This window comes from Leucoraja erinacea, chromosome 10, assembly GCF_028641065.1.
Source record: "Leucoraja erinacea ecotype New England chromosome 10, Leri_hhj_1, whole genome shotgun sequence".
Taxonomy (NCBI): Eukaryota; Metazoa; Chordata; class Chondrichthyes; order Rajiformes; family Rajidae; genus Leucoraja; species Leucoraja erinaceus.
In genome coordinates, this window is record NC_073386.1 from 58,182,026 (window position 1) to 58,194,395 (window position 12,370).

A 12,370-nucleotide genomic window follows, 5' to 3' on the forward strand; every position below is an offset into this window, starting at 1 on the left:
CTTCAAAATGCAATACTAATATAACATATTGTATGTAAACAATTAACAACAAAAAATAATAATAATAAATAATTTCCAGTACCATCTCTTGAAGCTGTGTTTTGATTTGAATGGTTTGATTAATAACCATGTAACCATGCACGGAAACAGGCCATCTCGGCCCTACAAGTCCGTGCCGAACAATTAGGTATGGCTTCCAAAGGTTACAGGGAGAAGGCAGGAGAATGGGATTGAGAGAGAAAGATAGATCAGCCGTGAATGAATGTGGGAGTAGACCCGATGGACCGAATGACCTAATTCTGCTCTTATGTCTTATGATATTATGGACATGTTAGAGATATATCACCCATTCCTTCTCTCCAGAGATTCTGCTGAGTTACTCCAGCATTTTGTGTCTATCTTTAGCTAACTTGACATCATGTTCGGCATAGACATTGTGGGTCATAGGGGCTGTCGTTGGACTGTACTGTTCTATGTAATATAGTAAATTCTCGTTATTACGGACCTCTTTATAATGGACTTCAGTTAGAGCGGACAACATCTGTTTTAACCGGGACGTCCAACCTTATCGAGAACAAGGGGCCGAGTTTGTTGTTTCACGTAGTGACCACGAGGTGATCAGAGCCATTCCCAAACTCAGTTATAGCGGACAGACGGCAACTATGGACACTATTATCCACCACCACCATGGTCCCTAATGACAAGGGCTATCGATAATATCATCACAGTTCTCCAAAAACCCTTGTATTGAAGACAACTGAAAAATATCCCAAATCATTCATCTCGGGTTGGAAATAATGTGGATTTTTTTAAATTATACAAAATTGCAGGAAGAACTCAGTGGGTGAGGCAACATCTCTGGAGAGAAGGAATGGGAGCATTTCGGGTCGAGATCCTTCTTCAGACTGATGTCGGGGGCGGGAAAAATAACGGAAGAGGCGGAGACAGTAGACATGGGAGAGCTGGGAAGGGAAGGGGAAGGAGGAGAAAGCAAGGACTACCTGAAATTGGAGGTCAATGTTCATACCGCTGGGGTGTAAAACTCGGTGGGCCGAAGGGCCTGTTTCCGCGCTGTATCTCTAAGCTAATCTAAACTTTAAAAACAAAGCTAACATTTAAATAACGATAAGAAGCCAGGATCCATATTTGGAACTCCTCGACACCACCAGGTACCATCTAAGGAGGGAACCATTCATATCACTGTCAACACAGCAAGAACAAACAACTTCCTTAAAAACAGCAAGGATAAATCATTACTCCATTTGCAAAGTACATTTTGTTAATCTTTATGGCGGGAAGCCATATTATGATTCAATCAGATAATTAACATGGTGCAACAGAAATGGGATCGCTCAGGAATGTCAAAGCTTGGTACAGGACATCTGAGGTGCAAACCGCACTGTGGCGCAGCGGGTAGAGCCACTGCCTCACCAGAGACGCTGGTTCGATCCTGACCTCAGGCATTGAATTATGTCTGAAATTCTCTGCCTCAGAGGGCGGTGGAGGCAGGTTCTCTGGATACTTTCAAGAGAGAGTTAGATAGGGCTCTTAAAGATAGCAGAGTCAAGGGGATATGGGGAGAGGGCAGGAACGGGGTACTGATTGGGGATGATCAGCCATGATCACATTGAATGGCTCGAAGGGCCAAATGTGTGGTGAGGACAGCGGAGAAGATCACCAGATCACCCCAACCAGCAATCCAGGACCTATACCCATCTCGCTGTCGCAAGAGAGCAAGCAATATCATCAAAGACACCACTCACCCAGCACACAAACTGTTCACCCTCCTACCTTCCGGTAAGCGCTACCGCAGCATGCGGAGCAAAACCACCAGATTCAAAAACAGCTTTTTCCCTCAGGCCATCAGACTACTCAACACACTTAAGAAAATTCCATGAACAGTACCCAAACAAAGACAAACAAACTGTGAAAATAACTTTGGCTCAATGTCTCCAGTACGAAAATTTGCACTTTTTCTATATTGCACCTTTCATTGTTGCACCCTTTTTAAAATACCTCAAAGTTTTTGCTACATTTTGGCACACTGTGAATATTTTAATATTTTAAATAATGTAATGTCTATTGTCTATTTTTATTGGTATGTTGTCAAGAGAGTCAAGAGTCAATTTAATTGTCATTTGGACCCCTGGAGTCCAAACGAAATGCGTTTTTCAAGCCTCTGTGTACACACAAATACCCCAGACACAACATAATTACATTTAACATAAACATCCATCACATAGCTGTGATGGAAGGCCAAAAAAAACTTATCTCTCCACTGCACTCCCCCCCCCCCGATGTCAGAGTTAAAGTCAAAGCCCCCGGCTGGCGATGGCGATTGTCCCGCGGCCATTGAAGCCACGCCGGGTGGTGCGAGGTCGCACACCGGGTCTTGGTGTTGGAGCCCCCGGTGTGTGCTCGCAAAATCCCGCGGCCATTCCAGCCGCGCGGCGCAGTGGTGTCAGGCCCCGCTCCAGGAGCTCTTAGCCCCGCAACACGGGCGTGAGAATTCGCCGTGCATGGAGCCCCGAAAAGCGGTCTCCCTCCAGGGAGCCGCGGGCTCCCGGTGCCGCCGTCCGCAGACCCGCAGTAGCAGCCTCCGCATCAGCTGCAGCAGCGGCGGCAGCAGCAGCAGCAGCGCAAAATCCACCGCTCCACCCGCTCCGGTCTGCCAGCTCCGCTTACGGCAAAAAGGAGTCGGCAAAGAGTCCCCGGAGTAACTCAGCGTTGGAGGCCGCTCCTCGTGTGCGGCCTCAACGACACCTTTCACCCGACGAGGAAAGGTCGGGTCTCCAGTGCAGGGAGAGATCAAAAATTGCATCTGTGTTTTTAATAATATTACTTGCACATGGAGTATGGGGAAACGTAATTTCAATCCTCTGTGTAACTGCTGTTGCATAATTGAATTGACAATAAAGTTTACTTTGAACTTGAACAAATGGACTCCTCCTGCACCTATTGTCTATTGTCTGTGTATGGAGTTTGCACATTCTCCCTGTGACCGCGTGGGTCTCCTCCAGGTGATCCGGTTTCCACCCACATCCCAAAGATGTGCGGGTTTGTAGGTTAATTGACCTCTGTAAAATTGGCCCGTGTGTAGGGAGTTGATGAGAAAGTGGGATAGCATAGAACGAGTGTGAAAGGGTGAATGGCGTGGAATCAGTGGGCCGACGGGCCTGTTTTCTAAACTAAATTAAACAACATTAAATTGAAAAGACCTGGAAGACAAAATTTAGAAGCTAGGAACTGCAGTTGCTGGCTTACATAAAAAGGACACAAAGTGCTGGAGTAACTCAGTGGGTCAGGCAGAATCTGTGGAGAACATGGATAGGTGACGTTTCACAGAGTGCTGGAGTAACTCAGCGGGTCAGGCAGCATCTGTGGAGAACATGGATAGGTGACGTTTCGGGTCTGAAGAAAGGTCCTGACCCATTGATCTGTTATCTAAAATCGGAGAGTTCAACGTTCAGATTGTTGGAATAGGGAGTGAATGGGAAAGTGTGACAACAGAGGACTAGTGTCACAAGGTCATAAGGAATAGTAGTATAATTAGGCCATTCGGTCCATCAAGTCTACTCTGCCATTCAATCATGGCTGATCTATCTCTCCCTCCAAACCCCATTCTCCTGCCTTCTCCCCATAACCCCTGACACCCATACTAATCAAGAATCTATCTCTGCCTTAAAAATGTCTAATGACTGGGTCGCCATAGCCTTTTGTGGCAAAGAATTCTCCAGATTCACCACCCTCTGACTAAATAAATGTCTCCTCATCTTCCTAAAAGAACATCCTTTAATTCTGAGGCTATGGCCTCTAGTCCTAAACTTTCCCACTAATGGAAACATCCTCGCCACATCCATGTGCGAATGGGTGATCGATGGTTGGCATGGGCTTGGTGGGCTGAAGGGAGTGTTTCAATGCTATGTCTCTGAAGTAAAACTAAGGAGCAGTTGCTGGCAAGTTGTGTTCCAACAGGCTGGCGGAAGTCCTATCAATTCCAAACCTAGAGTTAAAACAAAAATCTGTGTGTATATATATATATATAACCATCTGGAATATGCTGACACCCGTTGCTAAGGATATTGCACACTTCTGTGACGATTATCACGGTGCATAGATAGATATTTATTGTATTTTCCTGGTGCTTACAGCAAACCAAAGGCCAGTGGGACTATTCCACAGGGCTTGGAGGATTAAGTTGAGCCTTGACATTCTCCTGACAATGGTCTGCACGGTGGCGCAGCGCTAGAGTTGTAGCCTTGCAGCACCAGACACCTGGGTTCAATCCTGACCACGGGCGCTGTTTGTATGGAGTTTGCACGTTCTCCCTTGTACACTCTGGAGTTTAGAAGGATGAGAGGGTATCTCATTGCAACGTAAGATTGTTAAGGGTTTGGGCACGCTAGAGGCAGGAAACATGTTCCCGATGTTGGGGGAGTCCAGAACCAGGAGCCACAGTTTAAAAATAAGGGGTAAGCCATTTAGAATGGAGACATGGAAACACTTTTTCTCACAGAGAGTGGTGAGTCTGTGGAATTCTCTCCCTCAGAGGGTGGTGGAGGCAGGTTCTCTGGATGCTTTCAAGAGAGAGCTAGATAGCGCTCTTAAAAATAGCAGAGTCGGTGGATATGGGGAGAAGGCAGGAATGGGTACTGATTGCGGATGATCAGCCATGATCACATTGAATGGTGGTGCTGGCTCAAAGGGCCGAATGGCCTACTCCTGTACCCATTGTCTATTGTCTACTGTCTATTGACCGCGTGGGTTTTCTCCGGGTGCTCCAGTTTCCTCCCACACTCCAAAGACATGCAGGTTTGTAGGTTAATTGTGCTTGGTTGAAAATAAACTTGTGAATGATTCCTAGTGTGTAGGATAGTGCTAGTGTACTGGGTGATTGCTGGTCGGCATGGAGTCGGTAGGCAGAAGGGCCTGTTTCTGTGCTGTATCTCTAAAGTAAAGACATTGATGGTGATTGGGACTTTTCTGTTCAATAGTTCTTGAGGTTGATAAATACAGCATGGAAACAGGTCCACGCCGACCATCGATCATCTGTTTGCACTAGTTCTAAGCAAAGATCCTATAGCGGAGCAAGATAGTGCACTCCTGCTAAAACCAATGGGCTGACGTGTAGTACGCTACGGAGCGGAACGTCAGCCTTTTCGTCGGCCATTTCAGTAACCCGACCCGACTTTGTATATTAATATTGTATATTAAAAATAAATTGGATAGTTATATGGATGGGAAGGGAATGGAGGGTTATGGTCTGAGCGCAGGTATATGGGACTAGGGGAGATTATGTGTTCGGCACGGACTAGAAGGGTCGAGATGGCCTGTTTCCGTGCTGTAATTGTTATATGGTTATATGGTTATATATCCCTCTCGTAGTGTGATTAGCGTTGCGGAGGAACAGTTTGTGTGTGTGATATAGTGTCAGATTCATGATTCATAATTCTGTTAATTCATAACTCTGCTATTTTTTGTTAATGATTAATAGGTCAATAAATTAAAATTCTGTTAGTTTTTTTTAATGTTTTTTAAAATTTTTCTTTTTTGTAAATTTTTTTTTATAAATCTCTTTTTAAATGGCTCGTGTGCTGTGTTTGAGTTGGTTTGTATTACACTTGCACTCTGTAATTCATTTGATCACACTGTTCACAAGATGTGGATGCCATGGCCAAAGCAAAGATAGGAGTGCGGAGACGGAAGCTGGTTACAGAAATGGGGCTGGAGATTACCCGTCAATCTGCCCATGACCCTACGACGTCTTTTTCGTCGAGTGGGGGCTATCTTACTCGCTATAGGATCTTTGCTGCTAAGTTATCCCACTTTCTCACCAGTCCCTATGCACTATGGGGCAATATGACGGAGTCCAATTTGCCTACGAACCCGCACATCTTGGTGACGTGGCAGGAAATCAGAGGAAACCCACGCAGTCACAGGGAGAGTGTGCAAACTCCACACAGACAGCACCGGAGGTCAGTCTCTGGGCATGGTGAGGCAGCGGCTCTACCAGCTGTGCCCTTTGTTTCAACTTCAGCACAAAGAGAGCTGGCAGGAAGATGTTTTTTTTTGCAGGCTGCTGGTCTAAAGGAAATGCAAATACAAACATTTTCAGATTGTATGCGATTTGAACATTTCTGCTGTGGAGTTGCACGGCCAGGAAACGGGCCCTTCAGCCCAACTCATCCATGCTGACCAAGATGCCCCTTCCAAGCGAAGCCAATTTGCTCGAAGTTGCCCATATCCTTTTAAACTTTCCTTATCCGAGTACCTGTTCAAATGTCTGTTAAATGTCCTTATGGTATCTGCCTGAACAACCTCCTAGGGCAGCTCGTTCCGTAGACCTACCACCCCCTGTGTGGGGGAAATGTGGTCCCTCAGGTTCGTGTTAAATCTTGCCCCTCTCACCTAAGCCCACGTCCTCTGGTTTTTGACTCCCCTACTCTGGGTAAAAGACTCAACATTCTTCTTAGGTTGACAAAATATGCTGGAGGAACTCAGCGGGTGAGGCAGCATCTATGAAGAGAAAGAATAGGAATTTGAGTATAGGAGCAGGGAGGTTCTACTGCAGTTGTACAGGGTCTTGGTGAGACCACACCTGGAATATTGCGTACAGTTTTGGTCCCCTAATCTGAGGAAAGACATTCTTGCCATAGAGGGAGTACAGAGAAGGTTCACCAGACTGATTCCTGGGATGTCAGGACTTTCATATGAAGAAAGACTGGATAGACTCGGCTTGTACTCACTAGAATTTAGAAGATTGAGGGGGGATCTTATAGAAACTTACAAAATTCTTAAGGGGTTGGACAGGCTAGATGCAGGAAGATTGTTCCCGATGGTGGGGAAGTCCAGAACAAGGGGTCACAGTTTAAGGATAAGGGGGAAGTCTTTTAGGACTGAGATGAGAAAAACATTTTTCACACAGAGTGTGGTGAATCTGTGGAATTCTCTGCCACAGAAAGTAGTTGAGGCCAGTTCATTGGCTATATTTAAGAGGGAGTTAGATGTGGCCCTTGTGGCTAAAGGGATCAGGGGGTATGGAGAGAAGGCAGGTACAGGATACTGAGTTGGATGATCAGCCATGATCATATTGAATGGCGGTGCAGGCTCGAAAGGCCGAATGGCCTACTCCTGCTCCTATTTTCTATGTTTTTATTTTTCTAATAGGCGACGTTTCGGGTCGAGACCCTTCTTCAGACTTGTTCTTAGCTCTGCCCCTCATGATTTTGTATCAGCCCTCAGCCTCCTACACTGCAAGGAAGCTGGATAGCTGCAGGAGGAGTTAGACCAAGTTACTGGATGTCTCTGTTAACAAATTATCCTTTTTAATTTTTTTCAGGTTCTGAGTGTGGATCCTATTCTATCTCATGGAACAAATGTCTGCCCCGTCAGATGTAAAGGCCTAGAAACTAAACTAGTCCTCACCAGGTATGGTTTACTTGATCCTATTGTATGTTCTAATATAACAAGTGATGAGTAATAACAAGAAACTAACTGCGCATGCTGGTTTAAACTAAAGATGGTCACAGAGTGCTTGAGTAACTCAGCGGGTCAGGCAGCATTTCCAGAGAGCATGGATAGGTGACGTTTCAAACGTTGGTGCTAAATCCATCCCCAATTAAGGCTGGCACAGTGGTAGAGTTGCTGCCTCACAGCGCCAGAGACCCGGGTTTGATCCTGACTACAGGTGCTGTCTGCACGGAGTTTGTACGTTCTCCCTTTGTGACCACGTGGATTTTCTCCGGGTGCTCCGGTTTCCTCCCACGCTCCAAATACGTGCAGGTTTGTCGGTTATGTGTAGCAAGGAACTGCAGATGCTGGTTTATACTGAAGATAGACACAAAGTGCAGGAATAACTCAGCGGGTTACGGGCCTTGTCCCACTTAGGCGACTCTTTAGGCGACTGCCAGGGACAAGTTTTAATGGAATTCACCCACGACACCAGGCGACGACCTACGACAGCTAAAAATTGTCGCCACTGGTGCTGAAAGATTTTCACCATGTTGAAAGTTTTGTGGCAGTTGCCAAAATATCGCCTGTGAGACAGACCCATTAGGCAGCATCTCTGTAGAAAAAGGATGGGTGATGTTTTTGGTCGAGGCCCTTGTTGAGACGGGCTCTGGAGAAGGGTCCCGACCCGAAACATCACCCATCCTTTTTTTCCCCCAGAGATGCTGCCTGACCCGCTGAGTTATTCCAGCACTCATTGTCTATCTTCAGGTTTGTAGGCTAATGAGCTTCTGTAAATTGTAAACTGTCCCCAGTGTGTAGGATCACGCTCATGTACGGGGTGATTGGGTCGGCGTGGAGTCGGTGGGACGAGGGCCTGTTGCTATGCAGTATCTCTAAAGCGTAAAGTATGCATGGGGTCGATGCAAAGATCTTTCGAGGTGTTGAGGTAAGGTTGGTGCAGTGTGGCAGCACCCTTGTGCAACAGTTGCATACATCCAGTCCTGCTGCCTCATCTGTCCATAGTCACACAGCACAGAAATTGGCTCTTCAGCACAACTGGTCCATGCCATCCAATATCACCCATCCAAGCTGGGCCTATGTGACCCGGACCTGCCCATATCCCTCTGAGCCATTCATATCCACATAACTGTCCAAGTATCTTTTAAATGCTGTACCTGCCTCAACTACCTCACTGGCAGTTTTGTTAGGTTAGTTCAGAGATACAGTGTGGAAACGGGCCCTTCGGCCCACCGAGTCCACGCCGACCAGCGATCTCCGCACACTAACACTACCCTACACACACTAGGGATAATTTTTACATTTACACCATGCCAATTCACCTACAAACCCGCACGTCTTTGGTGTGTGAAAGGAAACCAGAGCACCTGGAGAAAACCCACGCAGGTCATGGGGAGAATGTACGAACACCATACAGACAACACCTGTATTCAGGATCGATCCTGGGTCTCTGATGCTGAAAGGCCACAACTGTACTACTGCACAACTGTGCCACTCACCTCAGCCCAACTGCTTCATGCCAACCAAGATGACCCATCTAAGCTGGTCCTCTTTGTCCTTAACTGGCCCATTTCCCTCGGAACCATTCATACCCACATTCCTGTCCTTTAAATGCTGTTCTAGTACCTGCCTCAACTACCTCTCTGGCAGTTTATTCCATACACCCTGAATGACCCAGTCTAAACAAGAATCACGGTGGCACAGCGGTAGAGTTGCTGCCTTACAGCGAATGCAGCGCCGGAGACCCGGGTTCGATCCCGACTACGGGTGCTGTCCGTACGGAGTTTGAAGTTCTCCCCGTGACCTGCGTGGGTTTTCTCGGAGATCTTCGTTTTCCTCCCACACTCCAAAGACGTACAAGTTTGTAGGTTAATTGGCTTGGTAAATGTAAAGATTGTCCCTAGTGTGTGTAGGATAGTGTTGATGTGCGGGGATCGCTGGTCGGCGCGGACCCGGTGGGCCAAAGGACCTGTTTCCGTGCTGTATCTCTAAACTAAACTAAACTAAACTAAAGGGTCCCAAATTGAAAAATCACCTATCTATGTTCTCCAGATATGCTGCCTGGCTCGCTGAGTTACTCCAGCACTCTGAGATGCTGCCTGACCCGCTGAGTTACTCCAGCACTCTGTGAAACGTCACCTATCCATGTTCTCCACAGATGCTGCCTGACCCGCTGAGTTACTCCAGCACTTGTTGTCCTTTTGTTCCAGTGCTGTGTGACTCTTGACGCTAACAATCACTTACAAAGGAGACAACTTCATTTGCTTGCTCAAGTGAAGCTGCCTAAGAAGCCTGAAGAGTCAACAATTCAAAAGGATTCTAGCATTTTAGTGGAGTATCCTTAGCAATTAATCACGTCCACACACTTTGAGAGGCATTTATTCATACAAAGATATTGGCAACGACTTATCCGTGTATGCCAATTTTTTCTTGAACTAAGCATTCTCTTCAGTATTTTCAGTCTGTGTATAAAATCGGCTGTATCCGAATGTGTAGACTAGAGAAACTGGGGAAATTTTTTTTTAAGTAACTTAAAAAAAATGTAATGACCAAGGAAAAAAATTAATAAAATCTGTAAAAGAAAATGCATAATTAACAGTATTTGCAAAGGTGTAATGGATCTGATGTGAAAATAGTTCTTTGCTTGTAGAAACTAGGAACTTCAGATGCTGGTTAATAAATCAAAGGTGTCAATGTGCTGGAGTAACTCAGCGGGTCAGGCAGCATCTGTGGAGAACATGGATAGGTGACGTTTCACAGAGTGCTGGAGTAACTCAGCGGGTCAGGCAGCATCTGTGGAGAACATGGATAGGTGACGTTTCACAGAGTGCTGGAGTAACTCAGCGGGTCAGGCAGCATCTGTGGAGAACATGGATAGGTGATGTTTCATAGAGTGCTGGAGTAACTCAGCGGGTCAGGCAGCATCTGCGGAAAACATGGATAGGTGATGTTTCATAGAGTGCTGGAGTAACTCAGCGGGTCAGGCAGCATCTGTGGAGAACATGGATAGGTGATGTTTCAGATCGGGTGAGACTTCTGGAGAAGAGACCCGGGTTCAATCCTGACTACGGGCGCTGTCTGTTTAGTGTACGTTATTCCTGTGACCACATGCGATTTCTCCGGGTGCTCCGGTTTCCTCCCACACTCCAAAGGTGTACAGGACTGTCTTGGGTAAAGTTGCAAAATGATCCCTAGCGTGTAGAATAGTGTTAGTGTGTGGGGTGATCACTGATCGGTGCAGACCCAGTGGGCCGAAGGGCCTGTTTCTGAGCTGTATCTCTAAAATCTATCTCTGAAGTTTTAGTGAAGACAAGCGTATACAGTGATTACACTCTTTGGGTATCGGGAAGAGATATGCATCTAAATGAGCTATTTTGGGTCAGATTATGGTTGTTGTGGTTCTACAGTCTAGCTGGGGTGGAGGTGATAAAAGTTTTGGAGCAAGTTCAAGTTCAAAGTTAAACTTCTTTGTCACATGCATTGTGCAGTGAAATGAATGTACCATGCAGCGTTATAGTCATGTTTCATGCATGTAAGAAAGTCAATGGTTATGTACCATTAACATAGGGTGAGGCACAGCTGGTAGAGCTGTTACCTCACATCACCAGAGACCCAGGTTCGATCCTGATCCCGTGTAGATTATACGGCCTCCCTCTGACCACACGGGATTTCTCTGGGTGCTCCGGTTTCCTCCCACAACCCAAAGATGGTTTGTAGGCTAGTTGGTCTCTGTAAAATTGTCCCCCGGTGTGTCGGGAATGGATGAGAAAATGGGATAACATTGAATTAGTCTGCATGATGATCAGTGGTCGGCATAGACCCTGGGTCAAAGGTCCTACAGTGCCCTCCATAATGTTTGGGACAAAGACCCGTCATTTATTTATTTGTCTCTGTGTTCTACAATAAATAAATGATGGGCCTTTGTCCCAAACATTATGGAGGGCACTGTATATCCATGCTGTATCTCTAAATGGGATAGCTGATGCAAGCTTGTTCCACCATTTAGTACGATCACTGCTCATCTGGTCTATGGCCTCAAGAATATTTTCCTGCTTTGATTTCTCTCTAGTCCAAAGATCTCCATATCCCCACCTCAAGATCAGCCATGATTGAACAGCAGAGTATTCTTCATGGGTGGTATAGCCTAATGCTGCTTCTATCAATGATGTCCTTATGAGCAATGAGAGAGGGTCCACAGAGGTTCCTCCCATCAGAAAGAGAAAGAGTTCCAGAACCAGGGGCCACAGTCTAAAGGGCCTGTTCCACAAGCATGCGACCTGCATGCAGCAAGCGCGACCTAAAGGGCCGGTCCCACCAGCATGCGCCCGCGTGCGGCAATGGTGACCAAACCAGAAGTGGGAGCATGCGACCGGTGCATGCAGCGAGGCCCGGGCCGCTAAATTTTTAAGGGTCCGGAGCACCGCGCGAGGTACCAGTACAACTCCATACGGCGGCGACGAAGCGACCCGTACGTATCAAGTGACCACGTTAGGTTGCGCTTGCCGCATGCAGGTCGCATGCTGGTGGGACAGGCCCTTAAGAATAAAGGGGAGGCCATCTAAAACTGAGATGAGAAAAAGACCTTTTCACCCGAGAGTTGTGAATTTATAGAATTCTCTGCCACAGAGGGCAGTGGAGGCCAATTCACTGGATGGATTTTAAAGAGAGTTAGATAGAGCTCTAGGGGGCTAGTGGAGTCAAGGGATATGGGGAGAAGGCAGGCACGGGTTACTGATTGTGGATAATCAGCCATGATCACAATGAATGGTGGTGCTTGCTCGAAGGGCCAAATGGCCTCCTCCTGCAACTATTTTATATGTTTCTATGTAACTCCTTCGCAGTAGATAAGCCTTCAGGAGAGTTTGCAGTGGAGTGGTCAAAATATAAAAGCCAGGAGTTG

General features: G+C 46.5%; 1 protein-coding gene across 4 annotated transcripts in view; it reads left to right on the plus strand.

The window, feature by feature from the left end:
- The window catches only part of LOC129701277 (acyl-CoA-binding domain-containing protein 6-like), a 462,001-nt gene that overhangs the window by 55,359 nt on the left and 394,272 nt on the right, over positions 1-12,370 (plus strand). For 3 of the 4 annotated variants that reach the window (XM_055642438.1, XM_055642437.1, XM_055642435.1), the window contains exon 2: positions 7,340-7,428. The exons of the other annotated variant lie outside the window; for it this stretch is intronic. The gene's annotated coding sequence lies outside the window, so the exon portion shown is untranslated. The remainder of the gene's footprint in view (positions 1-7,339; positions 7,429-12,370) is intronic. 4 annotated transcript variants of the gene reach the window in all.